At 47.6% G+C, this 13,054-nt stretch overlaps 1 non-coding gene across 1 annotated transcript; it reads right to left on the bottom strand.

Annotated features, from left to right (window-relative positions):
* Window positions 1-207: 207 nt before the first annotated feature.
* On the bottom strand, window positions 208-280 carry Trnav-aac (transfer RNA valine (anticodon AAC)). Its single transcript has one exon. It is a non-coding gene; the product is annotated as a tRNA-Val (tRNA).
* Between the last annotated feature and the right edge of the window lie 12,774 nt (window positions 281-13,054).

The following is a 13,054-nucleotide window of genomic DNA, read 5'->3' as shown; positions in this document are numbered from 1 at the left end:
AGAGGATTCCGGCAATGCTTATGCATGGGGAAATCGATTTCAAGGCTCCCCTCCACTGGAGGCTTGAGTGGAGGAAGGACTCAGAATACCAGGGAAAGTCCTGCATGTCTTGGAGTGTTTTCTGCGGTCACAGTGGTCAATTCTGGAATATTTATATTAGGTATATTGAGAGGCTTGTCGGTATAAAAAAAAAACTAAAAAGAAGTCTGTGCCTACCAGGGATCGAACCTGGGACCTTCCGCGTGTTAGGCGGATGTGATAACCACTACACCACAAGCACCGCTTTTTTTTTTTTTCTTTATTGCACATTGAACAAACAGTCCCTACAATGTCTACAATGCTATTCTAAAACGCATCAGTGTCGGTTTAAAACCCGCTCACCGAACTTCGGTTGGCGAAAACTATTATAAACATCGAAAGAAGACAATTCCTCCAAAATGGGTAGCCACGTAAGCTCCGGGCACTGCACATTAATTACTTCCTTCAGCATACTGACATTCTGAGCAAAGTACTTGCTGACGGTCTTCGCGTCAGCATCAGAGTGGCGCACCGCCATACGACTCAGCCAGATGGCGTGTAGGCCCAAAAGCATTATCAGGTCATTAGGCACACTGTCATGTTTGTCTACGGGGATGAAACGGATTCCATGTGGTGTCACAGACAAGTCTTTTTTCAGGGTACGCTGAAGAACGTCCCAAAAAAAGACGGCATCCCAGCAGTCTAGGAAAACGTGGTCTATTGTTTCGGGTTTTTTACACAAAAGACAAACTGTTGTCCATGGCACAAACAACCCTTTTTCAGCCATCCATGTTTTGACTAGAAGAGTTCCCGAATGAAGCTTAAAAAAGAATGTTTTCATACATGCTGGGACTGCCATCTTTTTGACGCGACACAGTACATCTTGCCCTGGCCCAATGCGGTACATAGTTCTGTACAGCGGTACTGGAAAAAGAACATCTCTAAGATCTTCTGACAGACGTTTTCTTGAAACACTTGAAAGGTATTCAAGGGAAAACCTTACACAAGGGAATCTTAAAGATTCAACGGTTTCCTTCAGGTAACCTTTCAATGTGTAACGTTCATCAACACTGGAAACAACAAACTGCGGGAGTGAACCCACCAAGACACTTTGTAGAAATGTGCGCAGAAAGGCATCACTCGCATCGCGAAGAAACATAAATCTGCTGACAAGTTGTCGCAAAAACAGGTGTGATAAGCCCACCCCTCCCGTTCGAACTTTACGAAAGAGATTCGTACGGCTGGTTCTTTCCCACTGGGAACCCCAGATGAATACAGCAAAAATACGGTGCATTTTCTGCACATTTACTCGCGAACAGTGTATTACTTGCATCACGTACCATAGCTTTGCCAGGAAGAACATGTTGCAGACAGTGGCACGAGCGAACATCGATAGGTTGCGGCCTCCCCACCTCGTTGCTTTTTCACGCAATCTTACTGCTTCTTCCTGCCAATGCTTGCTACTATCTTGGTAGCACTCCAGCGGAGCGCCAAGATATCTTTTCGGTACCTGAAACCACTGGATGTTTTCAAAAAACTCTGGTTTGGTGGGCCATACTCCGTGCCACAGACCCGAACATTTTTCCCAGTTTACAGCACTACAGGTTTGTGCGCAGAAATATTTTGTAATCTTTGTCACTTTTTGCACGCTCTCTTTATCTGTAACAAACACTGCCACGTCGACCGCATAAGCCAACAACCGCACTTCACTTGAGTTCAAACTAAATCCCCTAACTTCATTACTTTGGATTATTTTTAAACAAAAAGGCTCTAAAAACATGCTAAAAAGGAGTGGCGACATCGGACAACCTTGCCTAACTGACGATAACACAGGTACGCATTTGCTGACCTTTTTGTTTATAACTAACTGCGTGGTACACCCCTGGTAAGCCATATGCACTCCATTGTATAGCACTTCCCCCACATTTGCTTGTTTCATAATACAGAATAACACGAGCGTCCGAGTGTTTCCTTTTTGATTTTGTTGTTGTTGTTGTTGTTGCTGTTGCTGCTGTTTCATGCATGGAAATTTTCGACAAAATCAGACATGACAATTACGCACAATATAAAAACTAACAGGCAGCAAAGAGCGAGCACATCAGTCTCACAAAGATCGGCCCCCCTTAAATACTCTGGCAAGCAGACGCACGCATCCAAAAGATGCAGCCACTGCGGTGGATTACTCTACGCCGCGTAAACGCTCCGCACTAACGTTGCCTGTTCCCAAAAAATGCACTTGTTTGGCCTAGGGGGTTCCGCATGGCCATCATTCATGCGGCACTTCCACAAGCTAAGCAATTCTAGGAGAACAAAAATATCATAGGGCACCCGATTAATATCTTAAAATGGGAAGGAGCGAAGAGTGTACTACGCCTGCTAAGCAGTCGAAGTGGCCTACACACATTTGCAGTGAATTCATTTGAAATAATTAAGTTTCCGGGTGTTTTACGCGCCGGAGCTACACGCGCTTTGAAGTGCACAGTAGGGAAGTGCTTCGAATTAGTTTTGACCTCTGGGGATTTTCAACGTGCGTTGAAATCTCTAAACACGGGCCACTTATTTTAAGTAAGTACAGCAATGTAAACATTCGCAGGCTTTCAAAATGTCGTTTATATAAGTTCACCCAATAAAACATGTTGCTGGGCTAGTTGGAACATACTTAGGGGGGGGGCGTAGCACAAAAAAAAAAAAGACGAGGATGGTGGCCTCATCTGCCACCGTCCTCGTTTTTTTTTTTTCGCTAACCCTCACATTAAGCGTGTAAGGTATTGTAAACAATCAATTAATTAAGGCTTACACGGATTGGCAGATTGTTTGCATCAGTTCACGCGCAAATGAGTGTTTTCGAGCGAAGCCAGTAACTCCGTGACTGCCAAAGTTATGCAGTCCACACATTTTTTTTTCTTCTTTACTGTCGAGTTGAAATATGACTTGGGGAATAAAATAACCGTACATTAACCCTGTCTCAAACCGCGTTTCAATTTTCCGATTTTTTATTTCTAAATGTACGAACCAATTCTACTGGCGCAACCTTGCGATGGCGCTCCTTTGCCAAAGCGTTGCCGTTAAACATCTGCGCTTAGAGACAGCCCGTAACAGATGCATTATGCGTGCAATGCATGAGTAATGCAAGCACTGCAGGGCACAAAGGGGCGTAGCGGGGGGCGCAGATCCTGTTTTGTCTGCGTGATTCATCGGGAGATCTCATTTGCTGACCTCAACAATGTCTCTCACTTGACCTGGCCCTTCCCAGTTCTTTCCAAGACGTGAGTCCGGGCGTGGAGAAGGCTACGCCGTCGTGCTCTGGATTAAGGCCACGTTACAAGCTGGCCTAGGAGCCCTAGTTATATGTAACCGGCGCGGATGTTTGCTTTTGTCAAGAGACCTCGGGGAGGGAGCTGAAGAGGCTGTTGTTGCAATTTCAGCGAGAACAATAATAGCAAAGCGCGTCGCATCATACTCATGCATAAAAATGAAAGACACTGAGTTTATGTGCAAGCGTACAATGGTGGTGCGTACTTGTGACGAGTTTGGTGCGCACTGTAGCCCAAGGCTCTGCACTACCCTCTAGTCGCGAGTATTTATGTCGAATCGGTAGTGAATTACGTTCACAGTCAGTGCTCAATCAGGGTTGGAGGATATAACGAAAGAAGAAAAGCAGGTAGGCGTACTTGCAGCGGAGAACTGGTGATCGGAATTGCCGACGAAATGCACTGTAGGGTTTGAAAAAAAATATAATTCGGGCAACGAATTAATTCTGCTGCGAACGACAGGAAAGGAAATAGACACACCAATGGAAAAACGAGAATTAAAATCAACTTCATCTTAAGTAGCCTTCAATTATGCCAGATTTTAAGGTGCTAGTCAATCTGAGTGGCGGTGATCCCATGATGGTGAGAAGCAGAATTAAGGTAAATGTTAGAACAGAAAAAAAATGAAACTGGTGAAAAAAATGAAACCGAGCAGCTTACTGTTAGTCGTCTTCAAGGTACTTACCAAGGTAATCTCTAACAGAATTTCTGCAACCTTAGATTTCAGTCAACCTAAACAACAAGCAGGGTTCCGTAAAGGATATTCAACAATGGACCATATTCACACGATCAATCAGGTGATAGAGAAGTGCGCGGAGTATACTGAACCCCTATATATAGCCTTCATAGATTATGAGAAAGCATTTGACTCGGTCGAAACCTCAGCAGTCAATCAGACATTACGGAACCAGGGTGTAGATGCATCTACACCCTGAGGCTCATGAGCATTATGTAAGAATACTAGAGGATATCTACAATGGGTCCACAGCTACCATCATCCTCCATAAGGAGAGCAGTAAAATACCTATAAGGAAGGGCGTCAGACAAGGAGACACCATCTCTCCAATGTTATTAGAACATTGCATTGGGAACAGGTGGGAGTAAGGGTTAATGGAGAATACCTCAGTAACCTCAGATTCACTGATGACGTTGCCTTGCTAAGTAACTCGGGGGACGAATTGCAAAGCATGCTTTCCGCACTGGACAAACAGAGTAACACCGTGGGCCTGAAAATTAATATACAGAAAACCAAAGTAATGATCAATAACCTCGGGACAGCACAGCAGTTTTAGATAGGTGGCGAGGCAGTGAAAGTGGTAAGCGAATATATCTACTTAGGCCAAGTTGTGACCCCGGATCCCAACCATGAGGCAGAGATAACTAGAAGGAGAAGAATGAGGTGGAGTGCATACGCCAGACATTCTCAGATAATGAATGGCAGCCTACCATTGTCCCTGCAGAAAAAAAGTGTATGACAGCTGCATCTTACCGGTACTCACCTAAGGGGCAGAAACTTAGAGGCTCACTAAGAGGGTTCAACTTAAATTGAGAACGACTCAGCGGGCAATAGAGCGGAAGATGATAGATGTAACATTAGGTGTAACATTAAGGGGTAAGAAGAGAGCGGAGTGGGTCAGGGAACAAATGCGTGTTAAGGACATATTAGTAGAAATTAAGAAGAAGAAGTGGGCGTGGGCAGGGCATGTAATGCGAAGGCAAGATAACTGTTGGTCATTAAGGGTAACAGAGTGGATCCCTAGAGAAGGCAAGCGTTGCAAGGGGCGACAGAAAGTTAGATGGGCAGATGAAATCAAGAAGTTTGCGGGGATAAATTGGTCGCAGTTAGCATAGGACCGGGGTAATTGGAAATTAATGGGAGAGGCTTTTGCCCTGCAGTTGGTGTAGATAGGCTGTGATGATGATGATGACGACGACGATGATGAAATTACTTTCGGCATCGCCCATGGCACCATAACCGAGCTGGCTGCATAATAGGCACTTTTATGAAGCTGAATTGATACATGCACATTCACACATATGTTTAAGCCCGGGTTCCACGCAGGCTTAGCAGAAATAATGGCGTGAGAGTGGCCTATCTTCTAAACAGATTGCACAGTACAGTCAATTACGCTTTTGTTTCAGCATGTGAAACCGTAGGTGGGCTGTCGCAGTCGTGGAGCCAGTCGATGTCAAGGCAGAGGAAAGCAAACGCGACTGGATGACCCCGTTGAGGTTATGATAGGTAACGCATTCCCGCGCGCGTTAAAATTCATAGCCAAAAAATGTAATGAAGTTGACTTTGTGAGCGGAAACAAGGCGCGCTTTTTTATTTTTGTGTTTATTTTTATCAGCGGGCAATGAGCGGTGTGTTGAAAATGATGACCATTCGCATTCCGCCTGTACGAGCTGGCTGGAACAGTTAAAATAGACCCTGTTATCCCGCTCCCTCTTATTCGCCAGGGTGAAGAAAAAGAACGCCAGCAGAAAAATATGTGGCCAAGAGAAAAGAAGAGCTTATCTGACCAGCGAAGCTCTGACATTGGCACATCCTGCAGTCGAGAACAATCAGAGAACAGGTGGGGCGAACACGTGGACTGAGATGCAGCGAGCTCCTAGGATTGTAGAGACGCAATCACGAGGCAGCCTTCAAACCGTAGGTAATGGGACGCGGACACATTGTTACGCGTCAGCCTGCGTTTCATAACAAGTAATTTAGAATGGCAAAGTAGTTAGGTTAGCGGGGACAACGGGGTGCGTAATGACCACCACGAGTTTCCCCTCTCGATAAACTGGTCTCCTGACTAAATGGGCATTGTAATTGGAAGCTTTGGTGCGGAATGGCTTATCAGAATGATTGAAGCAGGCTCAAACAAATGTCATCACCTCCTTCACGCGCCTCCTTGATTTCTGCGGTGGGTGAGAAACGCAGAGATAGAGGTGTATGTGTATTAGTGTCACCGATAAGGCGTTGAATCTCGGTGGTCGAGGGGCAGTACTATTTGCTTTGTTTCCACGAATTGGCTGCAGGGGAAGCATCAGCGTCTTCGCGCTTGCCGAGGTCGATGCACGACATCGCCTTCCTCCGGCTTTCAGCCGATGATGACTAGAGATGATGATTTGATGGTGATGAAGAGAGCCGAGCTTTCTCACAGCAGATGGTAGCGGCTACCATTCAAGTGGCTGAGGTGGTACGTGTAGTGTGTCGCAATGGATACCAGTGGCATGACCCCTTTCAGCAAAGGTACCCATTGCGGCAGTAGACAAGAGAGCAAGCTTTATTTAATGACGGACATGAAGATGTCAAATGCGGTACATGTCTGTTATATTAGCACAAAGCGTAAGTGTCCACGGGTCAAGAGCATAGCCCAGGCAGCACAGGACTGTTCGGCCTAACTCAAGCCGATGTTCTTTGGCCAAAAATTTCTATCCGACCTTTTTCCGGCAGACGTATTCGGCCCGTGTCCAAATGTGGGCCTTTTGGCCGTGTAAGGCCTTACCTTGGTGGCTATTCAACAGCTAGTTTCCCAACCTGCTTATGTTAATACGGCCATACTCCAGCAGTGGGGCTTCGACCATTCGGCAGTCACCAGTGCGCGGCCGGAGTTCCACCACTGGAGGTCAGCCGAGATACGGTCGTCCGACTCCAGCTGACTACAGCTATCGGAAGGCGGCTGACAAAATCCGGCGGAGGTTGGCCATCCTACGGGCATTGGTGTTCACTCACAGTACGGCAACTGTACAGAGGCCCGTGGACAACCACTGCAGCTCAACCAGATGACTCAGCCGCGCTGTGAAGCCGTCCAGCCTTCGCCGAAGCTCTGCTTATTGATCAGCCTCAGTTGAGAGCAAAACTCAACAAGACCCAACTGCAGAAATTGGACACTCTAATACGAAAAGTCTCAAAGACATCTTTAGGACTACCGATAACCACCTGTAATAAGGTCACCGAGGACATGGGCACCACAGCCACCATTGAGGAAATTGTCTCAGTCCACAAACACAACCAACTTAGGAGACTGAGCCAAATCAAGGCCGGAATTCAACTCCTGCAATCGATCGGCTGTGATTCCCGAGCAACGGTGCACGACTACTGCAAGATAGAGCCTATAGACAGACAGCAGTTGAAGATAGCACCCATTCCCGGTAATATGGACGGCACTAGACACGCAGAGCGAAGAGCCATCAGGGCCGAATATTTCAATAAGAAACCGGAAAGAGAGCCCCAGCAAATGCATGTACATACGGACGCGGCGGGAAAAGGCACCTCGTGGGCTGTCGTGTACTGGACGGTGCTCAACAGATCCTATACAGAAGGGAACAAACAGTTCAACTCAGCAGAAGAAGCGGAACTATACGCCATTGGCAAAGCTGTTATTCACCTCTCCCAACCAGCCCGTCCCCTAAATATCTATACCGACAACAAGAGGGCATGTCGACTCTTAGACTGCGGTTGTATATCCCGCTCGGCGGCACACCTGTTCAAGCATATTCAAGGAACTGTGAAGCTGTACTGGATTCCTGGCCACGCCGGGGTACTGGGAAACGAAAAGGCTAATCAGCTTGCCCGAGACGCATACATCCGGGCTCCCAGCAACGGCTGCCGAAGTCCGACCTCTCAGGAACCAACTCACCCGCAACTTCAACTTAAAGAATACAAAACAGCGAAACGACTACTCCCAGCTCCCCACCCTAACCTAACAAGACAGCAGCAAACCCTATTCCGACAAGCACAAGCCCGAACACTCGAAACACCTGCGAGGCTACATCTCATCAGATATGGCAAAACAACACCCTTACCATCATGTTCACAGTGCAAAACTACAAATATCCAAGACCACATTCTTTGGCAGTGCCCCCAATACATCCAATTTAGAAAACAATACACTAGAGAGTGGCTGACCTCACCTAGACGAGAAGAGGAGCAACGCGGCCTGATTGACTTCCTTCAAGAAGCCGTCAGCAGAAGCCTGGACCGAGGCCTCTGAATCTCGCAGCGCTCCCTACAACTCCTCCTCACTTTCTACCTGTGAATAAAATATTATCTCTCTCTCTCTCTCATTTATAAACACCGTTTCCAATTTGTCGTTCCTATATTAGCTGATCCTGTTTTGCTGTCGGATGCAGAAAATATTACCATCTTATTGTCCAGGTCCCCGATATCTTGTGTGTGGCCCGGCTGTAATAAAAAGAGCGTGTAGGACGGTAACATTACTGGATTGAATTTCACACAGATAAGAGTTCCGCTTTTAACCAATTTCTTTTAGGACAATCTTCCTGAACACTTGCATTGCCTGACTAAATCAACTATTTTTACAAAAGTTGCCTAACCAGTTTAGTTGTATATGAAACCGGCACGCATGATTTCATGAAGCGCTTTGGCTCTCCACACAACACTCAGGATCATTATATAGAATTTCCTTCACATAAAAAGTATTTCCAGTTTTTGACCATGTTTCTCCCAGCTCCGCTATTTATCCAGCCTTGCACCACCAGTGAAAGCTGCGGCATTTTTTGCGTTTTATAATCCCAAAAGTGCTAGCACCTCTGAAATAGTATAATAAGAAGTGCGCATAGGCATGCGCCCCTTGTGCTCACACTCGAACGGGCTCGAAAGCTGGCTTCACTATTATAATACCATTTCTGCGGCAGTGCCCCCTTTACAGGTGGCGCAGTTCTTTTAGGGGCGAAGCTCCCCTTACTCGGGCCCTGTCCCGTCCCTCGTTGCTGCTGTATACGGCAAGGCACATTAATGATGATTGTGGCAGGATCCCCTAGGTATTGGCCAACCAAAGATTGGCCGAAGTGGACAAAACGTTCAACGCGTTCGTTGCTACCCAACAAGGAGAAGAGGAAGAAGAAGAGGTTATCGTTCGTCGCCTGCGAGCTCAAGACGCGTACCGGGGGTACACGACACAAGACGCTCTGCAGAAGGCGACCACCAAGGTGGCTAAAATGTCACACACGGAATTCGCCAATTTAACCATGGAGATTCTCATCGTACAAAACAACCCCTACATAACCACCACAAACATCGACGCGTCGACGGGCTTGTCAATAGAGCGGTGGAAAGCTTGACGTGTCGAGTCTTTATATGATGTGCAGGCGAATGTTTCACGCTTTTACCGATAAGCATTTTTGCTTCGCCCTCCTCATCATCATTCACTTCGTACAGATGGCGGAATTTTTTTGCATGGTATTTTTTTGCTAACGCCACTGAAACTAGCTCCAGCTTGAACAGCTTCACTGGTAATAAATTATGCCTATTCATATTGATTTAAACATCGTGCGGTACAAAACATCCCCGCGCTTGTAGAAAATGTTCAGTCCACCCGTGTAAACAGGTACAAATACCTCCAAAGTAGGTGGTCTCTTACACCCTTTTTCTCAGTTGGTGGTCTTTTCTTACACCCTTTTTAGACTTTTTTTTTTGTTTTCAACACCCTAATTTGTAGTTTTGCACACATGTGGAAAAAAGGGTGTTAAAATATTGAACACCCTTTTGAAGGGTGTTAAGCTGGCCGGGAAGCTGGCCGGGTTTTGTGTTTAATGAAATTTTATGACTTATTTAACATACTACCTCGCGATTAAAAAGATGTTGGAAATCCACAGGCTGATTTGTTTATTCTCACATTAAAATGCGTAATTCCAAAATTAGCGCCCCACCAACTCTATCGGAGGGGTTTCGTCTGCTGGATATAAAAGCAAGAAGAGCACATGTATTTCTAACTAAGTATGCACTCGCTGTACCCATGCATCCCGTCGGTTTTCTTGCTCAATTCATGTGGGGTCCCAAGTGTGACTTGTGCGTGTTGAATGTGCTTGTATGCCATGCTACGCGCTCGGCCGATCCACATTGGCACGCGTAGCTGCGCTTCCCAAATTTTAGGGTGTTAAGCAATCTTACACCCTTTTCTTAGGGTGTTCACACCAACACCGTTTTTAGATGCGACGCATCTCTTTCACTCGCCTCGTCCCTCCGGCGTCGTCCGGCGTAGTCCGCATCCCTCCCCCATTTTCCTCGCCGCGCCAGCTGCGCGCCAGCGCCGCTCTCACCGCAGCGCCATCTGCGTGTTAGCGCTCGCCGGCGCTCGCTCTGTCGCCGTGCCAGCTGTGCGTGGGTGCGGGTTAGCGCGCAGCTTGCGCGCAGCTTGCGCTCGGTTAACACATGCGCATGCGCTGCTATGCGCTGTTCTCTCTCATTCCGCTGCATATAAACGCGGTAACTGCGCCGCTCCGCTCAGTCGTTCCGCCGCTGCTCCGCCGATGACATCCTCCGATGACCACCGATGATTTGAATGGAGACTAACAGGCCTGCTATCGCGATGGTCGGCGCAACCGTAACAAGCACCGGCCACCCCGATAAAAATTTACACGATCTTCCCGCGAGGGGAACCATGGGGTGGATGCGACGCATCGGGGTGAACATGCTGCATAAAATGGACACACAACAACAATGGACACGCTAACATAACGGAAACGCAACGGAAACCCCCGATGCGTCGCACCTACCCCATGGTTCCCCTCGCGGGAAGATGGTGTAAATTTTTCATGTTTACACTCTTTTTCAGCCAAAACACCTTTTAAAGGTGTGAGCCATGGGACAAGATTTTTACACCATTTTCAGCCAAAAATGGTGTGGGAAAGTTTAGTGTTATAGATAAGACAACACACGTATCGATCATGAAGGAGTACGATAGTATACCTTTATCTCATAAACCACGTATCGATATATACATTTAAATCGTTCGTAGATGCGTTTACTTAGTGCGCAATAAATCGTCTCGTGGGTTCATTCTTTGTTTGCGACTTGGGTCTCTGGACGTTGAACGTTCGATTGGGCGCACTCAGAGCGAAGGTTGGACGCACTTTTAACTTTCGCGCTTCTCTCAACATTCTTCAGGGTGGGATGGTAAATTATTTGTTTCTCCTTGGGTGAGCGGGGGCCGCGCAAAGAACAGATTCTCATCTAGTCGTTCCTCAGCGCGGCTATAATTCTCCCATTGACACTTTCGACCTAAGCGAAACTCATGCAGGTGATTAACTAGCCTTAAATAATTGTTTGTTTACGGGAAACAAAACAGAAATGGTCGCGGATTTTCCGCAGCACAACCGTCCGCGTGAAGTCGCCCTCTTCCCGCAGGGGCTTCGTTCTTCATTCAAACCTTTGGGCGTAGCTGTTGGGACTCCGTGTGTATCGCCGCACCGGATAAATACTCTTCCCTTCGCTTCGCGTCCAAACATCGCGTGCAGATGACACAACGAGGAGAACACTGCCGCCATAATGCCTCCTGCACGAGGAGGTCACGCACGCAGGCCTGCGAACAATGCACGCTCGAGCGGACTGCGATATGCGAGCCGCTGCCTGGAGGGCGACAACAGCAGCGGCACCCGAGAGCTTTTGTCCGGGGCCGCCTGTTTTCGCTTCCGACAGTGGGCGCGACAGTTGAGCCGCGCGACAGCTTTGCGTGACGTCAATAAAAGTGATGATACTCTTCACGCCACCGCCAGGCCAGGCTGCCAGCAGCTAGTGCCGTTAGCCAGAAAGGCCATCCGCGTGCGTCAGCACTCGCCTGTCACGGCGGGAATGTGTCCTTCTGAGCGGCCCGCACCGAATGACGTCACCAGGGAAAGTGGCAGTGAGCCAATGTCTCAACTGGGAAAGGAGTGGGAAAGAAGAGGTAGGCAGAAGTTGCTTTTAGGGGTGGTTGCTGCGGGGGGTTGTAATTCCCGCCGCACCTGACTGCTGCGCCCCTTTTGACTCCGGTCTCTTGCTTTGTTTTTCCAGGGGTGCCTTCCTGCCTCCTTGGCGGTCGTGTCATCTCTGTATCTTCACCTCGACACGTGCCGTGCCCTCCTCTTCCCCCTCTCACCCGCTCCTCAGAAGGTTCCTGTTGTTGCTGGAGGAGCGAGGCCTTCAGTCGCCAACAACAACAGGCGCGCGTTACGTAAAGCTGCTTTTTTCCCAGTGCGAATGGCTACCGAGGCTGGAAGGTCCCCTCTCTCAAAGAGCGTCGTATACCTCTTGGGACGCGAGCAACGTGACTATCGTTGCACGGTCACGCTCACTGAGGTCGTTCCACGACCTCGCCGTGTTTAGTGCCTAGTTCGGATTACTGCGTCGCCTTCGGGGCGACAAATTTGGGCCTGGGCATCTAGTTGTGGTCGATGGTTGCGCAGGGGAGTAAACGAACACCTGAAATTCATGAATTAATTTTTTGAGTTGGCGTACCATGTGAGGACCGTAACTTTCCTACGTGCCTCATTGGAAGCATAATCTCCCGTTTGTTAACTACTAACCTTTCATGAAGTACCCAGCCGTATGCCGTGACTTAAGGATGAACGGACCCGGTCTAGCGCATTTTCTCTGAGGAATGAGTGAATCGTGAGGGGTTGGTGTTTGGTGTGCTGACTTCGGTGGCAAATTAAGCATTTACACCAGCAGTGCTTTAGCACTGTAGAACGTTATCTTAGCCATTTCCTGTGAACTTCGGTTCTAGAGGCATCAGAATCGCTGTAAAGAGAAAAAGCTGACAATAAACACGACAGAAAAGAAACACGGTCAAGCCCCGGACTTGAAACTCAAATAAGTGTTGCTTTTAGAAGATTCTAATATTCTAAAACATACCTCTGGTGCATAATTCGGAACAACTTCGTAATACCGATGATTTCTTTACTCTTGAAAATTTCTTTAACTTGTTCAGTAAGCAAGCTGCTTGAGCACATTA

The sequence above is a fragment of the Haemaphysalis longicornis genome, unplaced genomic scaffold (assembly GCF_048455015.1).
Source record: "Haemaphysalis longicornis isolate Haplotype H1 unplaced genomic scaffold, Haemaphysalis longicornis Haplotype H1 scaffold_9, whole genome shotgun sequence".
NCBI lineage: Eukaryota > Metazoa > Arthropoda > Arachnida > Ixodida > Ixodidae > Haemaphysalis > Haemaphysalis longicornis.
This window is presented reverse-complemented; position numbering and strand designations above follow the sequence as displayed.